Below are 7,541 nucleotides of genomic sequence, written 5' to 3'. Positions count from 1 at the left end.
AGATAGATAGATAGATATAGAAGTGATTGCATCATGAGCAAGAACACTCTTTATGGTGCCAAAATTAGGTTTTGCATGCTCTGATTTCTCTGTCGCTGGATCTCAGGAGAAATGTGACAGGAAAAAAAGCAAAGGCAGCCATGTAAAATCCTGGGAGAATTCTCTGTTTTGGATCATCTGATGGGACATTTTTGGTGCCTCCTACTGTAAAGCAAAACCACATTTTCAGTATCCAAAACAGGGTTTATCTTAAATGGACCCAGTCTAAATAGCAAGAAATAAAATTAGCCTATTTATCATAGAGCAAAGTATGGCAGATTTCCAAGGGTTTCAACTGTACTTTCACATCCCCAGTGTTAATAAGCGTCCTGTGCTAGCCTCTGTTCTGCAGTACTAGCATGTATAACCCAATGCAATCTCTTTTTTTAGCATTTCTCTATTTCTTAAATAAATAAGTGTTTTCATGGGGTTTACTATCCATATTTTAAGATAAATTGGCTCCACTACTTGCTATTATTAGCATGGGTGGTTGTGAAACACAGCACAGACGTACAAAAGGCCCCACCATCGTTCCTACACAGGAGCAAGACACACACTTTGTGAAGCCTTTGCCTCTTTTTGTTGTTGTTTTGCATCCCTTTGTAGTCCTTGCACATCTCTCTGTGGTTTTGCAACCCAAGCTCACGGCAGTTCGTTAAATGGTCACGTAAGTTAATTTTTAAATGCATAAATGGTGATAGATGTAGCGTCAAAGTTTAAAAAAAAATATCAACACACAACAAAGCAATCCAGCTTCAGCAAAAGCTAATTCCAGTGCTAGTTAGCAACCTAGGCTATTCATGCAAGTGGCTAAAAGCCAAATTAGCCCATGCATGTGTGACAACAACTAAACACTGATTATCACTTTGTCATTATTTTTATGAAACCAGTAATACTAGACATATTTAAGAAGCTGAATTATAAGCACAAATTTGATTCTGAGAGACAATCCTGTTCACTGTCTGATCAAAAAAGAATATGGCTTTAATGGTTTAAAAAAAGTGTTTTTCTAGTGCAACATTTATAACGTTAAAGCTGAGGATTTCATGGAGGCAGACTATATAGGGGTAAAAATAAAAATGTGTGCCTATCATAAAAAAAGTGAGGAGAGGAAGGGAGCGCCTTAGGGTGTCATTAAAAATCCTAAATGATGTGCTAATCTGAGGGGCGCTGCATGTGAAGGGCTTGTCCACATTGAGATGCAAAGCTGCGATGGAAAGCACTTTGCCTCTCCGGATGACGCTGGAGCTTTCCTGTTTGACACAGGATTAATAACAACAATGCAGAGATTTATTTGCTTGCGTAAAGCTTGAGTTCTATGTTTCTTTCTCTCTCTCTCTCTCTCTCTTTCTCTCTCTCTCTCTCTCTCTCCCTCTCTCTTTCTCACTCTCATATGCTCTCTTTAGTGGCTTTAATGTTTGACTAATTCCTGCACTCTACCACAGTGTTCAGGCAGAAGCAGAAGATAGGAAGAATGCTATGATAGCGAGTGCATGTTGTAACCTTTTTTGAAGTCAATCTTTGCCTCGAAGGTCTTTGATGTTGTAGGTAAAATGGTCTTTGAATTGCACAGAAAAACCCGTCAAACGCGTAAAATAAAATATCTTAGAAAAGCGTCCTTGTGGACTAATGCACTCGAAGAGGCAGTGCCAACTTTCTTTCTTTTTTAAGAGCAGGCCATCTCTTATGTTTTGCCTGGGCACAACTTAATCAAATTTGTCGAAGAAAACAACAGATGAAAAGCTTGTCTGTGGCATTTCCGTTCTGTGTGTGCTTTGCTGTGCTTCTTTTTTTCTGTATGTGTGTGAGCATGCATCCATATCAATCCATCCAATCTCCTAGCCAACCAGCCTCTTGTGAAGTGCTGTGGTAGCTCAATTAGTAAAGCAGCCAGCAAATTAGGGAGCTTTTTACCCTTCCTTCTTGCTTCCATTTGATTTTGTTTTCCTCTAATATACACTTTTTATATAACAGGGAAAGTGGAGTTAAATAAAAGAAAATCACATGGGCGCTCACTCTTTCTCACACACACACACACACACACACACACACACACACACACACACACACACACACACACACACACACACACACACACACACACACACACACACACACACACACACACACACACACACACACACACAGACCCATATGACCTTTTGGCCTCAGCCATCCACACCTCTATACTTTGTCTGCTCAGACTCAATGAGCTGTGAAGGTGAAAGCCAGAGGCAGCAATAAGAGCACACAAAACCCTTCAGGGCCCCTTTCCTTTCTTCTGAACATCACCTGTATATCCAGCTCCCCCATTCAACACCTTACAGAAAAACACTCCGAAGAACCTCTTCAATAGGATATATTGTCCAAATTGTGGGCATGATTATTTTTTACTTTTGTCCAACTGTCTTTTCATACTACAGTTCAGGGGGTCTTGATTGGCTACGATCCAGCGAGCTCGACAACCTCAAGACACAGGATGCTTCAAGTGGTGTCACCAGTGGCTAATCACTTCTGTGGAGACCATTTTCAGGTGTAATTAGTTTTGAGTGCATGCTGGGGGAGTTCGGGTGGAACTGTTGACACCTGGTCCACAGTTATGGTGTAATTCTACTCTGTTGTACAAAGAGAGACAATCAACTACGTGTTTTGAGAAAGGTCCTCGGAGCAGAAGGTTGATCGACAATAATGAACCAATGCAGAGGTGACAGGTGTGTGTGGGATTTTTTTTGTTCTTTTTCCTTTGTAAATGCTACTCTGTTGTACAAAGAAATAAATAGGTGTCAAAAATGGATGTGTGTCTTGGTCTTTGTAATTACCTTTTAGGTTGTTGAAGGTGATTCACAATCTTCCACTTGTGACAGCTGGCACACCTCAGCAGTTTGTGGTTGACTCGAGTTAGATAGATTAATCATTTCCACTCTTACGTCTATACAGTAAATATGAGGCTACAGACAAAAGCTGGTTAGCTTAGCTTATCATAAAGACTGGAAACCGGGAAACAGCTGGCTTAGCTATGTGTAAAGGCATAGAATCTGCCCAACAGCCACTCTAAATCTTACTCATGAACAGTTTATATCTTGTTACTTGAATCTGTACACAAATCTTTACAAAAAGTGTAAAAAGGACTTGTTTAACAGGGGAGTTAAGTGAAGGACAACTTCTTGGACTTCTTCTACTACGCCCAGATAAGGAATGGTCAAGCACATACCCTTGTAAAAAGCTTTTTAAGAATTTGGATTAGTAAATACTCAACGAGAAAGATCTAGTGTGTTAATAAATGAGCTTCATAGGCAGGTTTTTTTTCTCCAGTTTTTAAGCTAAGCTGAAAGGAAACAAAAAGATATGAGAATAGTATTGAACTTCTCAACTAATTCTTGGCAATGTAGCAAATAAGCGTGTTTCCCAAAATGCCGTCTTGCTTTAAGAGACTTGGTGAAGGTATGTAAAAGCAAATTCAAGTTTCTTGGAAACCTGAACATGTTGACACCAGCAGTGCTTGTCATCAGAAAAATCCCATTTTTGAGAGGAAGATCTAAGACTAAGGCTTTCATTACACAACATTAGCATTTACATTATTACCTGTACACATTATTTTCTTAACTGTCAGTCTGAGAAATTCTATTCAGCCTTAAAAGTTATTCTGTTTTGACTTAACAGTCCTGAGAATACACAAACATTACATCTTCATTTAGGCCAATTTGTAAATATGTATTGTTTTATTTCATTGTAGTTTGTCTGTTTAATGAATGCATGACTTTTCCCTATTGAAATGTGACTTATAGTATATATGTACTGTATGTATGTATGTATGTATATATACTGTATGTATGTATATATACTCCCTTTCCCTATTGAAATGGGACTTTTATATATATATATATATATATGAAATAGCGGCATAGACGTCTGACAGCATTTTTAATTCCTAGTCCCAGAGAACAATAAAGGCAAATTAAAAAAAAGAAACCAAACGCCATGGTGATTGCAAGACTATCGAGAGAAGGTCACTACCACTCTGAAAAATTCAAATTCTCATTTACATACTCAGTGTACAACATAATTAACATAAAGAAGACGCTGTGAGAGAAATAAAAGGTTTTCAGTCTATGTATGCAAAAATGGAACTCCATGCTTGAGTGACAAGTGTTTTTCCTATTTTAGTTTTACAATGGTTGCTTTGTTCGTGCATTTTTCTTTTTAATTATATTACTAATACAGTGCTGATTCAAAATGTAACCATTGCAACCAATGCAACCAATCAAAACCATTGTACCCCTGAATAAATTATAGAATGACCTCAAATCACTTAATATGCAACCACATTGTATAGCCTACTACTGGCTCACTGTGTATTTCTACTTTAGAGGAATACATTGTACTACCACATTTACCTGACAGAGAAAAGTTACTGGTTACGTTGCAGATTTTACTCACAACATATTACAATTAAAATGTGGAGAAATCACAGACATTTGCCTCATGGAGGAGGGGGAGAGTTTTTTGTTTATGACTATATTTTACTGTTATTACTTTTTTGTCAGTAATATTGCCTGTTGATGTTTAATGACGGCAGTGCTGTCTCGTCATTATTATTATCGTTTTTATTAACACATGTAACACTTCAGCAGAGGTGTTCACTTCCAAACAGGCTTAGTAGCTTGACGGTTATGAAGTAACCGTAAAGGGATGGATTTAATTAGCGGAGGTATTTTGTCGACGGTAATGTTATTAGCGTTACTAGTGGGCAGCAACTTAAAAAATGGAGACGGAGCCCGGTCGGCTCAGAGAAGACATTATGTTCTGCCGTCTACTTAACAGCAGTGAATGTACAGCTCACAGCAACTTAATAGGATATAGTGTCAGGCTTTTTTTTTTTTGGATCTAGTGTCTGCAAAAATGCCTTTTTATTGAGTTTTGTTTCAGCAAAAATGCACTGAGTCAATTTAAGTTCTGAAGGAATTTAAGCTTGGCTTTTACTGAGAAGGATAGAAACGGAAGAGCCAGCGTTATGGCAGTGTTTTTTTCCTTAACTTTTTCTCCTCAACCTTTATTGTGTGATTACTTAGTTTGTTCACAGTCTATTAAAATCCAATATCCAAGAAAGCCAGGTGTGAAGTAGATTGGATGAACGGTTCTCAAAGTATTTGAAAGACAACACACACACACACACACACACACACACACACACACACACACACACACACACACACACACACACACACACACACACACACACACACACACACACAGATTCCTTAATTTATAGTTTTATCAATCAATTAATAATTTAATCAACATGATAAGTAACTTTCTTAGGCAAAACGAGGTAGCAGGGGACAGGGGTGTAGCACAAAATTCTGGGCCCTATAAAAAGGTGTTTCCTATGGGCCCCACCCCGCATCCACAGCTCTTCGTTATGGTATCTCTTAGGGCCCTCCTCTATGAGGGCCCTGTGTACTCAGTCCCCATTTCCCCCCCAGTCCAACGTGTGGGTGGGAAGGAGAGGCTTGGGCTATTTTCATTCAGTCAGTGCGCTCCTCGCTCTGGTTCTGGCTATGGCTTACATATGTACAATTTTATGCCTGACCGCATGTGGCCATAAGCAGCTGCATCTCTGTGTCTGTGTGTTCGCTGGGTTTAAAGTTTAGATGTGGGTCGCGTGATTGCTCAATGTGATTTTTTTCCAACTGATTTGTCCGTCTCAATCAGCACTCCCACGTTTGCTCTCAAAGTCTGATAAACAAACACTGACCCCTCGATGACCCACCACTTTGCTCGGTCCAGCAATCAGCACAAGCGTATACGAGCAACAGTCGCAAATGAGTGAACCGCCTGGAATCCTCATGAGGTATCGGGTCAATCAAGCCCACTGCAGGCAAGACGTGTAGGGGGGAGATGCCTTAGGCTAAATGCCGTAGTACAGAGCTCAATAAGCGCCTATTGGCCCAAGGAGCGGTTTACTAAATGAAAGAGGATATTGGGGAGATTGTTTAGTATTATAGTCGTTTATCATTGTTGCTTGGTTGGCCGTAACAATATGGTGCTTGGTTATTGCGCTTCCCCTGAGGAAGACTAGCAGCTGCCACTGATAAAGATATATGAGCTGATTGTGGAGATTGCAGGGAGATACAAAAATTGTGGCTGGTAATGGAAGTGAGTGGGACGAAGATGGATTTGTGACAGAACAGGATGGGGAAAAAAAAAAGAAAAAGAGTTTGGATAATCATGAATGTGAGCTTTATGTGACTTTGTGTGTTGCCACCTCCCATCGCTACACAATGCAGTTCCAATCAATTAGTTGCGGCCGGTCTTTGCTGGCGACGGTAGGACAAATAAACTGGTGAGGGGGAACAAACATTGGGCTGATTCAGCCTGAACACCCTGGAGGCAGCAGCAGAAGGGTATAGGATGAGAATTAAACTGAACTCCATCTTAGCCCGCACCACCCACTCTCTCTTCAGCGAGCTGATGCAGCTACAGCTCTGCCGCCACTGCCTCATTCCTCAAAAGATGCAACCTTGTGGCAGCCGCCATCACACTGTAAAAAGCTTTTAGTTTAATTAAGGCCAGCACAGAACAGTACAGTAAGCTGCTATGGTCAAGATGTAATCGTCAGAACAACAGATTTTCCCATGTGAACGGCTCTGTTTAAGGATGATGTGATAAAGGTCATGAGCCAGATTCACTCATTGTGATTTAAGTACATGATATAGACGAGATGAGATCTCCAATAACCGAATAATCAAATGATTATTTCTATGAGAATTCAGATTGTCACACAACAGCTGGTCCCGGTTGGCATTCCAACTGATTTTAATCTTCCATTAATATATTTTGTAAATGTGACGTGTTTGCAGACTAGCTTATACATCCAAACACACAACTTTAACTTATGATATTGCTCTGTTAGCTACTACAACCCCCATTCTAATGTCCAAGAGTTGTATACATGATGGATAGTTAATTAGCCAGTTGTCCTAAATCACATTTGATCAGATAAAGATATGTGTATGGCACCAAGTTCAAGATCAACAATATTTGTATGTTCTAAAGGCAGAGAGAAGAAAGTGATTTTGATATATACTGTGTATATTCATTTTTACTACATATATTTGGCATATAAGAAGAGATAACAGAACTCTGAACTGATACCTATCATATTATCTCACTCTCAGAAATAATGAGTGAGTAAATAAATAAAATATTAAAATATTCCTTTTAGAAAGATAATATGAACGCGAACTACATTTATATGGAAAACATCATGAATAAAAATGACAAGAAGTGAATCACACGTTTGTCATGATGTTATGCTAAAGCTGGAGGAAAATGACATCATGATAGAGAGGCGGAAAAGCAACCCACAATCAGTGACATCACCATGCGCCTGTGTGATGTCACTGGCGCGAGGGCACACAGTCATCCTTTTCTGCGCTTTAAATAGTCCACTGTCTTCCTTATCTCTCCCCCCCTCTCTCCCTCTTTCTTTCTTACTCACC

The 7,541-nt window shown here is 39.5% G+C and overlaps 1 long non-coding RNA gene across 1 annotated transcript in view; it reads left to right on the top strand.

Moving 5' to 3' along the window:
* Positions 1 to 7,188, top strand: part of LOC116707309 (uncharacterized) — a 24,135-nt gene extending 16,947 nt beyond the window's left edge. Inside the window, exons 2-3 of the long non-coding RNA XR_004336458.1 lie at positions 5,151 to 5,157; positions 7,179 to 7,188. This is a non-coding gene — a long non-coding RNA (uncharacterized LOC116707309). The remainder of the gene's footprint in view (positions 1 to 5,150; positions 5,158 to 7,178) is intronic.
* Positions 7,189 to 7,541: the final 353 nt, after the last annotated feature.

The sequence above is a fragment of the Etheostoma spectabile genome, chromosome 19 (genome assembly GCF_008692095.1).
Source record: "Etheostoma spectabile isolate EspeVRDwgs_2016 chromosome 19, UIUC_Espe_1.0, whole genome shotgun sequence".
Lineage (NCBI taxonomy): Eukaryota > Metazoa > Chordata > Actinopteri > Perciformes > Percidae > Etheostoma > Etheostoma spectabile.
The sequence above is the reverse complement of the archived record's forward strand: the minus strand, read 5'-3'. Positions and strand labels throughout refer to the sequence as shown.